Genomic DNA, 11,532 nt, shown 5'->3' on the forward strand with positions numbered 1-11,532 from the left:
CGTGTTCCCTCTTTCAAGAAGAGTCAGACTCATGTTAATTTCTCTCATTCTTTAGGTCAAACTCCTCCCCAGGAATTCCTAGTTCCCAGCCTCCCCCCCCTTCTCTAACCAATAGGGAGCACTCCTTTCCCAATGGTGTTACATAGCCTCTGACCGCCTCATAACACCCACCCACCCCGCTCTGGTGGCTAATTGCAATGGGCCATGGCTAATTTGTCTGTCCCTTGCTGTCCTCAGCCATATGTTCAATCCGCTTTGCCCATCCAGATCGGCCAGTAAAGCAGTATTAGTGTCAAAATTAATCTTGTCAGGATTCAATTGTGTGTGAGGGGAGGGAGAGACAGAGAGAGAGATCACCCCAAAACCTTAACCCCTCACGGAGGGAACGGGGAGAAGGCTTGCAGCATAAAAAAAGATGGCCCCTTAGTGAATTTCTATTTCTGCTTTAGAGCAAGTGAGGTAGAACCACTAGGAAACAAAAGAGTGAATTGTCCTGAAGAGTAGCACCTGGGAACTGACTTAGGCTGTGTACCTTCAAAGCACATTCAATGCACATTCCCCCTCAAAGAATTCTGGGTACTGTAGTTTGTTAAGGGTTTCTGGAAGTTGTAATTACTTGAGGGGTAAACTACAACACCCCTAATTCTTTAAAGGGAAGAATGTGCTTTAAAGGTATAGTTATGAGGAAGTTAAAGGCACTTCGTCAGACTATCACTTTCCCCCGGCTCAGATTCGATCACATCCTGGGAAATTCAGGTTGTGTGATTATAGTTGATTGGGGGGGGCTTGCGCAACAAACTGGCTTCCCCGAAACATCAGACTTTTTCAGATAAGGAAAGCGCAGGGTGGCACTTATTCTGATGCGACTGTCAGCTAATCTCCCCACAAACAGGTAGAAATGATAATTTAACAGCCAACATCATATGAGCTTTCTGTAAACAAATCAGGATAAACAACAATTTTGGGGGTGTCCTGGTCTTTACTTTTTTAAATGTGGCAACCCTACAGATGTTCAAAAACAAGTAATCCAGAAGGAACCCATAAGTCCTCTTGGCCTTGTTATAACTTGAGAGATGGAGACGGAGCCCAGGATGATGACCCTTTCTCATATCAGCTTCTCCACAGTGTTGTGCAGTAAAGGTGGGCAGTCTTTAGCCTTGAGGTATGAGAGAGACCGTGTACAGGAACTTGGGAAGCTACTGTATATGTGGTCAGGCTCTTTGTCCACCTAGGGGCCCAGTATTGTCCACTCCAACTACTTTCTAGGTCCAGATCTCAGGCAGATAGGATTATGCCTTCACCTGTTGCCTCATCATCTTCCTTGCGGGGGCTCTGGGGCTCTTTCACATACTGTGTTCCACATACTAACCTGCAGTCTTATGGCTGAGTCCTGGTTAGCGGGGCTGGAAGGATCTGTCAAATTTTTGTTGTCTCAGTTTCTTTTTTCCGCCAACTTTAAATTCAGTACAGTGGTACCTCGGGTTACAGACGCTTCAGGTTACAGACTCCGCTAATCCAGAACTTTGCTTCAGGATGAGAACAGAAATCGTGCGGCAGCAGCAGGAGGCCCCATTAGCTAAAGTGGTACCTTAGGTTAAGAACAATTTCAGGTTAAGAACGGACCTCCAGAATGAATTAAGTTCTTAACCCGAGGTACCACTGTACTCCAGTTTAGTGCAGCAATTTGTAATTTTTTAAAAATAATACTCATGAAAATCATTCAGATTTTAGTGCAACTCTATCCCGATAAGCACATCTTTGTATATGCAGTTTTGACTATTTGCAAGCATATTCTCCCAGTATAATTCATTTTTGTACGTTGTTTTCACGAATATATGCATTTTATGCACATTTCCCCCTAATACACGCATTTTGGTAAGCATTGTTTGCTTTGGAGAACTACTGGTACATTGCAGAATTTGGATGAGTGCGAATTTCGGAGGGTGGCTGTGTTTTGGTTCTCCTCTCGTTTCAGAAAGTGCAAATTGGATGAATTTGGCTTTAAATATGAACTGAATTAAAATTTCTCTCCCATCCAGCTCAAATTAAGCCTGGCTTGCATCATCAGAGCTCCATGGAACGAGGAATATAGGTCACATCTCCTTCATACATTTAAACCACACTGAAAGCACATAGCTTCGCGCGCACACATGTACACAGAACCCTTTTAACTGTAGTTTTGTAAGGATGCCAGAAGCTGTCTCTCTGCAAAGGGTAAACTACAGTTCCCAGGAATTTGGGCAAGGGGAGTGAAGCCATGTGTTTTAAATGTATTGTGAGGATGTGGCTGTCTTCTAAAGCTGTGGTTTTCAAACTGTTTCCCCCCCTGGAGAATTCATGGAAGCTTATCAGGAGTTCCTTCCTAATAATGTGTGCCTGCGCACACGCACACATATATAAATGACAGGTGACTGAATGGGTTCTGTTCATTTATTTATTTACAGCACATTCTGAATGGCTGGGTGTGTAGCTGAGGCGTACAATGTGCTGTGTGCATGTGCTGTGTCCTGCATCCAAGTTTCTCCAGTTTCTACTAAGTTACAGGAACTCTCTAATTGCCTCCTTATCATTCCATCATCCGTGTCCCTGCATTGATAGACATTAAAATAAATTAGGGTGGGGGCGGGAACCAAATTTGAGGTCCTGAGCAGCCAGGCTGGCAGCAGAGGAGACAAACTGACCCCAAGAACACAGACTTGGGGTGGGGATTTTGCAGTGGAAGGAGGACAGAAACAAAGAATTGATCGTGAACAGGCCTGGCACACTGAAGGAATGGGGAAATAATACTAAAAAAGAATACTACCACCAAAACTCTTTTTTGAGGTAAGAAAGGGGTAACGGTTGAATTATCTCGAGGGGAGCAGAGTGAATGGCTCAGTCAGATCCATAGCTGTCAACTTTTCCCTTTTCTTGCGAGGAATCCTATTCGGAATAAGGGAATTTCCCTTTAAAAAAGGGAAACGTTGACAGCTATGATCAGATCGCCTTGGAAGGAAGGATGTTTTTAAGGGATGCTACTTTGGAGAACCTCAATAGTTTTAAGGGTTGCCAACCTTTGAACCTCCCTCAGCAGCTACTGATGTGCATCGAGGTGATCAGGTTTATTCCTCGTTATGAAAAAACCCTCCATCTCATTTCTGCAGAAATGGGAGCAGTTTTTCCCCAGATTCATTGGCAACCCTACAAAGTATACATTTGGAAATGAGTTGCTGTTTGCCAGACTTGTGCGTTGGGGTGCTATGGGGTGGGAGGTGTGTGGTTGTGTGGGGCGTGGGGACAGAGATCTACATCCATTTATTTGGAGCTCCATTTGTGTGTGCCATTCTGCCTAGGGAGGGTTGCCAACTTTTCAGCCGGGAACTGTACCTCTGTACCTCTGTAACAGTCAATTGGTGTGAGGGCAAAACATAGAACGCTGATGCCGTATTACCTCCATGCTGTGAAACTTCACAAGTTCTTAACATGCTTGTTCATCTTGGGTTATTGGTTGCCAACTTACCACCAGTATCACACGGCAGCTCAGTCAGCATCAGTTGACCATTCTGAGCAGGGGTTGCCTGCCAATTTCAACAGATCAGAAAAGGCTCAAGAGCAGGCCAAGCAAAGGGGATCATTTCTATGTGCAATTATTTTAGTCAACTGGGCAACACAAAGAAAACCTGTAATCAAACCGGAGAGTTTTTAGGAATATATGCAAGGTGCTTTAATCTATGCAAGGTGCCTCAGTGATCTTTTATGATTTCTGCTAACCTGACTGTGTTTTAATTCCTTACGTTGTCAGTTTGTATTTAGTGATTTGATACGAAGTTTCATACTATTTGTAGAGGAACAGGGCAGGTTGTTGGGCTGGATTTTACGGTGTAGTAATGGTAACTCCGCCTTTTGCCAAAGAACTCAAGGCGATTTCCCTCAAATGAAAGCTGTGTTGAATTCTTTGGCGATAGGTAAGGTCATAACTATAAGGAAACAAATCTCTATAGACTGGAGTGAGGCAGAGGGATGGAGGATGGGTGGGTGGACACAGAGATAAAAGAACAATAACTGATGTGTCATTTTTGTTCATGGGACAAATAGATAATATATAGAAGTGTATTACATTCTATATTCAGGTTCAGCAAATTTATAAATGTTTAGATTAAATTTTATTTGCAGCTTTTCAGGGGACTCCCTTTGTAAATATCTGATTAGCAGGACTCAGGGCTTTGTTGATTGTGGCACTTGTGGATTCTACCCCCAGGGAAATCCACCAAATTACATCTCTGCTAAAACACTTTAAAAATACAAACACATCAGGCATTTACTGCTTTTATGCTGTCTCCTGGGCTTTAAACTTATAATGTAGCTGTGCTTTGTACTTTTGCCATTTGATTGACTTAAAATTAGTGTTTTATTGTGGTTATACTGCCTGGTTCATTTTTTATTTTTTTTAAACCTAGGAACTCTTTCAGCCAGAAGGCAGGCATTCCCCAGGTGCCACAATTCCCTATCTCTGCATCTCATTGACACAAAGACGTTCCACCTATTGGTTCAGTCTGCTGGACAGCTGTTAAAGGCAGCTTTAAAAAGCTGGCCACTTTACACAATTAAGGATGCCAATTGACCATTGAGGGACTGTCCTTTTACTTTGTGTTTTTAGCGGCTGTGGGATGTGTAGAACTTAGCAGAGGAGGTTTTGTGATGCATGGAAATAAATATATATAGTCTGTTACAGCAGCAGCTTCAAAAGCTGGCAACTACCAACTCAGCACTTGACCATTGTTAGAAATCCCCAAGAATTTTACTCTCCCGGGACTGCAAACTCTTCAGCTAACCCCCAGAGCTGCTGGCTTTACATCAGCAGTTTGACTTGAAGCAGTTGTTGCAAGTTTAGATTTTAAAAAGCTTTGTCTTCTATAGCTCAAACTGATGTTAAAGGGAGAGGAGCATGGGCTAGGTTGTTGTTTTTCTGATCACTATGGCAACCCCTATTCCAGGGGTCAGCAAACTTTTTCAGCAGGGGGCCAGTCCACTGTCCCTCAGACCTTGTGGGGGGGGCAGACTATATTTTGAAAAAATATATATGAAGGAATTCCTATGCCCCACAAATGACCCAGGGGTGCATTTTAAATAAAAGTACACATTCCACTCATGTAAAAACACGCTGATTCCCGGACCATCCATGGGCTGGATTGAGAAGGCGACTGGGCCGCATCCGGCCCCCGGGCCTTAATTTGCCTACCCATGCCCTATTCCTTTCCTAGTTCCTCCTGAAGTCCACCTTCTTTATATCTCTCTTTTTTTAAAAGATACGGGCACCTCAACACTTTCCCTTGAGAACGTGTTCCAGTCCTGGGCTCTTTCTCTCAGCTCAAAAGATTATCTTCATATGTAATCTAAAGCTCCTTTCTGGGCAGTGCAAAGCAATTCTGTCTCCTCTCATTCTCTCTCTCCACACATGCAACCTCCCAGATAGAGCCTGATAAGAATTCCTCTCTTCTTTTCCAAACCAACTGCTGACATACAGGACATCCTTTTCCACATGGCTTGGGGAATAAAACATTTCAATGGTCAGCTAACCAAGAAGACGGGCATACGTGTCCTAAATGTGGTAGAAATGGTTTTGATGGTCTGGAAAATACACCCACAGCAAATGTGCATGGAAACCCAATCCACCTTAGAATGTTACATTTGTTTTCATCCTTGCGATGTAACATCTGTCTTCACCCTTACCAAATGTCTTTAGGCTTCAGACTGTTACCTCTCTCTTCATTCCTACCTAGTGTTGTATACAGGTACAGTGGTACCTCGGGTTAAGAATTTAATTCGCTCTGGAGGTCCGTTCTTAACCTGAAACTGTTCTTAACCTGAAGTACCACTTTAGCTAATGGGGCCTCCTGCTGCCGCCGCACAATTTCTGTTCTCATCCTGAAGCAAAGTTCTTAACCTGAGATACTATTTCTGGGTTAGCGGAGTTTGTAACCTGAAGCATCTGTAACCCGAGGTACCACTGTACTGTGTTAGTCAAATGGAGAGCTGACACCTTGAAGTTAATGGACATGATGACGAAGGTCTATTAATTTCAGTGACTGAGTATAACTTGGTTAGATACAACCCCTAATCTTTCTGTACAGTCATACCTCGGGTTAAATACGCTTCAGTTTGAGCGTTTTCAGGTTGCGCTCCACAGCGACCTGGAAGTAACGGAACGCGTTACTTCCGGGTTTCGCCGCTCGCACATGTGCAGACGCTCAAAATGATGTCACGTGCATGCGCGGAAGCGGCGAAACACGACCCGTGCAGATGCGCAGTCGCATGTTACGTTCTACTCAGGATGCGAATGGGGCTCCGGAACGGATCCCGTTCACATCCAGAGGTACCACTGTACTTACAATAGTTTTCAGACTTGCTTCTCTACAGGCTATGTGTTTTTCACAGCTATATCAGCACATTGCTGGATTATAGCAAGATCCATTCAGTCCAGCATTCTGTCTCTTAAATGGTCACCAGCCTCTCCCCCCCTCCCCCCCCGTGTGTGTGTGTGTGTGTGTGTGTGTGTATGTATGGGGATTTTCTGTCTGCTTTTCACCTTCAAGACTGGGGGTGCTCAAAGTGACCAACAAGGCAAAACATATAAACTGAGAATAAATAGTTAAAAAGTAAAATCCAAATCTAACCCACCAGGACTCTTATTATGCTCTTATTTCCCTGGTTTTCCTCCCTAGGATGGATACTGCTGCCACCCTTCCAACCGTGCCTTATGACCGTGTGAGGGTCAACATGGAGAGGGAAGAGGTTTTCCTGGAGCGCTCGGCCTTGCCCCTGGACCCCCGCCTCATAAGTACCGTCACAGGAGGTGTGGAGGCCTCCTGCCGAGACTGCCTGCTTCCCTTTGGGCTGCTGATGAGCATCATCGGCCTGGCTGCCACTGGTGTGGCCGGTGTCCGTGACCCTCCTGGCTCTGTGTTGTCTGTCCTGGGGTGGGTCTTGCTGGGGTCCGGGGTCTTGGGGGTGGCCACCAGCTGCTTGTGGCAGCAGTACAGGAGCCGTAAGAGGTGTGGCAGCTGGACTCTACTGATGGAGCCAGAAGCAAAGAAAGCGGTCATATGAAGACCTGAGACCAGATTTTTCCTGTCAGCCGGAAGAACACTTCAGCATGGAGTGAGAATCCAGCCCAAAAGGCTGTTTCCCAAGGAAAGCCCAATTTTGAACTGGTGACAGGTTCCAAAATCCATTGGAAAATCTCAATCCAAACCAGTCCAGGTTTTATAATCAGCCGGTTTCCACTTTGAACAAACGGCAACTGCATTCTGGGGTTGTCAACCTATATAAATTGAAAATCCATTCTGGGCCATTTCTTACCCATTTTTCCCTTCTAGTCTGGACACAGTTGGGGCTACTCCAACCATCCTTACCTGATTCTGACACGGTAAGACTGCAAGAAGTAACAATGTTTTGGAAACATTTCGGAATAATGTCTTACCTTTTATGCTGTGCCAGCACTTGGCAACAAAGTCCTAGGCCTGGGTGAAGAGAAGGATCCCTTTCCCAATCCTAATTCCTTGCAACTGACGAAGTGGAATGCAGTCTACAAAAGTTTACGTCTCTAGAAGTTCCTAGTCCTTATGAGGCGTGAAGAAAATCCATTGCCCTCCACTAAAACCTCATTCCTCACCATTATAAGGGCCAATAATTTGTTCACATTGGTAAGATGACTTGTTCCTAGAAACCACACGCCTACCCCAAAATTGGACCTCTCTGCTTTCTTTTCTTTCTTTCTTTTTAAAGCACGATTCTAGTTCCCAAGTTTGCAAATATTGGTGGGGGGGATTTCCATGGGTAAGAGAGGGTGGTGTATTAGTATTTTGTTTAGCTCTTTGCACTTCTCTTACTTACTGGAAGCGGAATGTTGTATTTTAGAATTATTTCTGGTGCAGAACGAGTTGGTAGAAAGCTTATCCAGCCCTACTTGTGCCATTGAAGACAAATACAGAAAATATATATGCCTCGCTCTTTTCATTGAACCCTGTTGGGTGCTGTCTGAAAAGAAGGGATAGACTCCCTCTAAGTTTCCAACTTCTCAGGGCAAAGTACACAACTGTAAGCAACCAATTCCCTGCAATAGTGCTTCCACTTCTGAGCCATCTGCTTCTCCTGGCAGGATATTTTCCACACTGCAAATCCGGGGAGCTGGTCAAGGCTCCAAGGAAGACCAGGAGAGATGGTAAATGTGTTTCTGGACTACTTCAGACTGCAAGGGGTGACTCACATGCTCTTCTAGAAGTGGAGGGAGCAAAGGAATTCCTGCACATAGAAAATTAGCATATCAAGAAGAAAAGTAGGTTAGATCCTTCTCTTTCCCTATAGATTTCTATGTGCAGGGCATTCAGTCACGGGAGTCCTCATTCCCAGTCTGAAGTGGTACTGTCCAGTTTAGCATACAAATTACTGAAAACTGCGTCTTTAGACCTCGCACAATCAATTTGGCCCAGACCCATCCAGCAAAGGCAAGTCCTCAAAGAGGAAAGGAAGGCCCCCCGTTCCCAAACCCTGGACTGACTACGAGTATAACTGCAGACAATATACTCTTGGTGGCTGGCTTGATCTCGGCCATCTCGGTGCCCATGTATAAACAGACCAAGCTTATCATTCCGGCCCACGGTGCCACTCCTAGGTCAGGACATTGTTCTGAGAGCAAGCCCCGGTTTCCTGCTAATGACACACCCCAGGCATAGTTGGGAGTTTGGTCTAGGAGCTGTCCGCTTTCAAATTGCATTATGAAAGTCTCACACACACATCCCAGAGTTCACCAACTACCAACATAGCATAGTACATTTTCATCCCCACATTATGCACTCAGTCTCAACCAAAGTCCATGTGCAGGTGAACATCTGCATTGCTTAGCCAATGGCCAGTCTCATTGGAGTTTTGCCTAGACTTGCAAGATGGTCCTAAAGGGATGCCCTTTGGCCTTTCCCCATTCGCAGATGCTAACTTTCCAGAGATTAAGTGGCATTACTACAACATGTTGTTAACTTTATGCATCCTGCCACATTCCCTTCTATATTATATTTAGCTATGCGCCTTATTGCTTTTCCATAATCTAGTGATTCATTTATTTTCAATCAGCTTTATGTATTATCCTTGGAAAGAAACAGTTCAAATACATTTTGCAGCCGAAAGCAAAGGACAAGATTTCTGTCACAACCACATCCCCATATGACACATACAGAAGCTGAGTAAAGGGGGCTGGGAGACAGAGACATTCATGTGGGGAGGAGGTTTTCTCTTCTGTGAGGGAAAAGGGCCAGAGGAGGGGTTGAGGGAAAAGGCTGTGGCAAATAACGCAGCCATTTCCAGAGATGGATTAGGTATCAAGCAGAAAGCAAAGTCAGTTCCTGCTAGTTGACTGATACAAGACCAAACTCTGCTTTCACCTGCTGCCATGTTATAATAATAATAATAATAATAATAATAATAATAATAATAATAATAATAATAATAATTTATTATTTATACCCCGCCCATCTGGCTGAGTTTCCCCAGCCACTCTGGGCGGCTCCCAGTGTTAAAAACAGCACAGCGTTACATATTAAAAACTTCCCTGAACAGGGCTGCCTTAAGATGTCTTCTGAATGTCAGGTAATTATTTATCTCTTTGACATCTGATGGGAGGGCGTTCCACAGGGCGGGCGCCACTACCGAGAAGGCCCTCTGTCTGGTTCCCTGTAGCCTCACTTCTCGCAATGAGGGAACCGCCAGAAGGCCCTCAGCGCTGGATCTCAGTGTCCGGGCTGAACGATGGGGGTGGAGACGCTCCTTCAGGTATACAGGACCGAGGCCGTTTAGGGCTTTAAAGGTCAGCACCAACACTTTGAATCGTGCTCGGAAACGTACTGTTGTGATTGGCTCTGTCCCTGCAGCACCATTTAGTGGCTGATGGGCCTCAGTAACTTTCAGCCTTCTCAAGTGGGCCCTGGGGGTAGAAAGTTTAAGAAGCCCTGACCTAGAGGACATAGCTGCGGCCTTTTGCCCTTCACTGCTTCACCACCGGCCATGCAGTGCAAAACAGCCCACAGGGCAGTGGTCATGCTATAACTTCGGTTTGTTTGTTTTTGTCTGACAGAAACATGCCATGTCCATTGTCATGCCAATGAATATTGTGTATGAAGGTGCATCTAACATTTATACTCTCTGAAGATATTTACTTTGGATTGTAAGGGTAAAGCTGCAAGGCTGTTGCATGGATAAGCGGGGGGGGGGGGGGAAGAGTACCTATATATGAGTTTAGTGATGTAATGGTGGGATATTGAATGAAATAAAATATATGAACAAATTCCTAATACAGTGCTGCTGGGAAAAGGTATTTTTTCCCTCCCAGAGGACTCTGTGCCAGAATTGGGACTTCTGGAGAGAAGGGGGAACCCTCCACCCACCCCTCCCAACTCTGGCTGCCCGCTCAATTGTGGTGCCCAGGAAGGGAGATGGCAGGGCAGGAAAGAGGTCAGGACATACGTCAGCCCAGGGCTTCAAATAGCTAGCTGGGGTCATTGGGAGGCCTGCCAATTGCCTGCTGGGCCTATTAGATCACCTTGCTTTGGCTCAGCAAGCACCACAGAGCTCTAACAAAGATAGCTTGGGGCGGAGGACAGAGATAAGAGCCACCTGTAAGGATAGGTGGATTTAGGGAAATGCACTCACACCTGGCCCTATGGCCACAGCCATCTCCTGAGATCCAATCACCTCAGTTGTGGACCTGCCAGAACCTCACAGCTTTCATGCGGAAGGCACATGCTATACAGGACAGTGAGGTGTTTTAAATCTGGAAGCTTCGCCGCATTTCTCACCAGGGAATCAACGTTGCACGGACAGGTGAGGTTCATGAAGCATGCATGCGAATGCACATCCATTTCACACCAGGTCCTATTTCCTGTTCAGTCCCCTCCCTTTTGGGATGTTCCTTTCTGATTGCCCCACTCCCTACCCACCCCACCCTACCCTTTTAAAACATGAGAATAGTAGCAGCAGTGCTTGAACTCCAGAATCCCAGGTTCAAATCCCAGCAATGAAACCTGCCAGCCTAGTTTCCTCTCTCAGGATTGTTGTGGAGATAAAAGCATGGCAAGGAAAGGAAGCCCTGGACCACCAGCACGTCTTGGGAGAAAAGAAATGCAGTAGAATTTTGTAAATATATATATATGGCTAGTCTAGCCTCTTATCAAGTCTTCCTGTGGCTTCTCCAACCACTAAATGCAAGGGGAAAGGGAACAGAAGTTTGTGAAAATATCTGATGCAACCCTGTGTCTACTTAGATGTAGGTCCTAGTGAATTCAGTTACTCTCAGGTAAGTGGAGCTAGAATTGCAGCCTATGCCTTCTCTCACCAGTGAAAGACTTTCCTAGCTTAACTACCAGATTCTGCAGGCAGCAGCCCATCAGTTTTTGCCTGCATCGTTGCTCTCTCACACAATGACGCTCTGAATGAGCGCAAAGTGCAATTATCATTCAGCAACTGGGTGGGAACAATACTGGGTGGGAACAAGGAGTTTTCTTAGCT

General features: G+C 45.3%; 1 long non-coding RNA gene across 1 annotated transcript; it reads left to right on the plus strand.

The window, feature by feature from the left end:
* The first annotated feature begins 2,398 nt into the window (after window positions 1–2,398).
* LOC308572762 lies at window positions 2,399–8,000 on the plus strand. The gene is made up of 2 exons (XR_014001858.1): window positions 2,399–2,823; window positions 6,702–8,000. It is a non-coding gene; the product is annotated as an uncharacterized lncRNA (long non-coding RNA).
* The last annotated feature ends 3,532 nt before the right edge of the window (window positions 8,001–11,532 follow it).

The sequence above is a fragment of the Podarcis bocagei genome (assembly GCF_964188305.1).
Source record: "Podarcis bocagei genome assembly, chromosome: 13".
Classification (NCBI taxonomy): domain Eukaryota; kingdom Metazoa; phylum Chordata; class Lepidosauria; order Squamata; family Lacertidae; genus Podarcis; species Podarcis bocagei.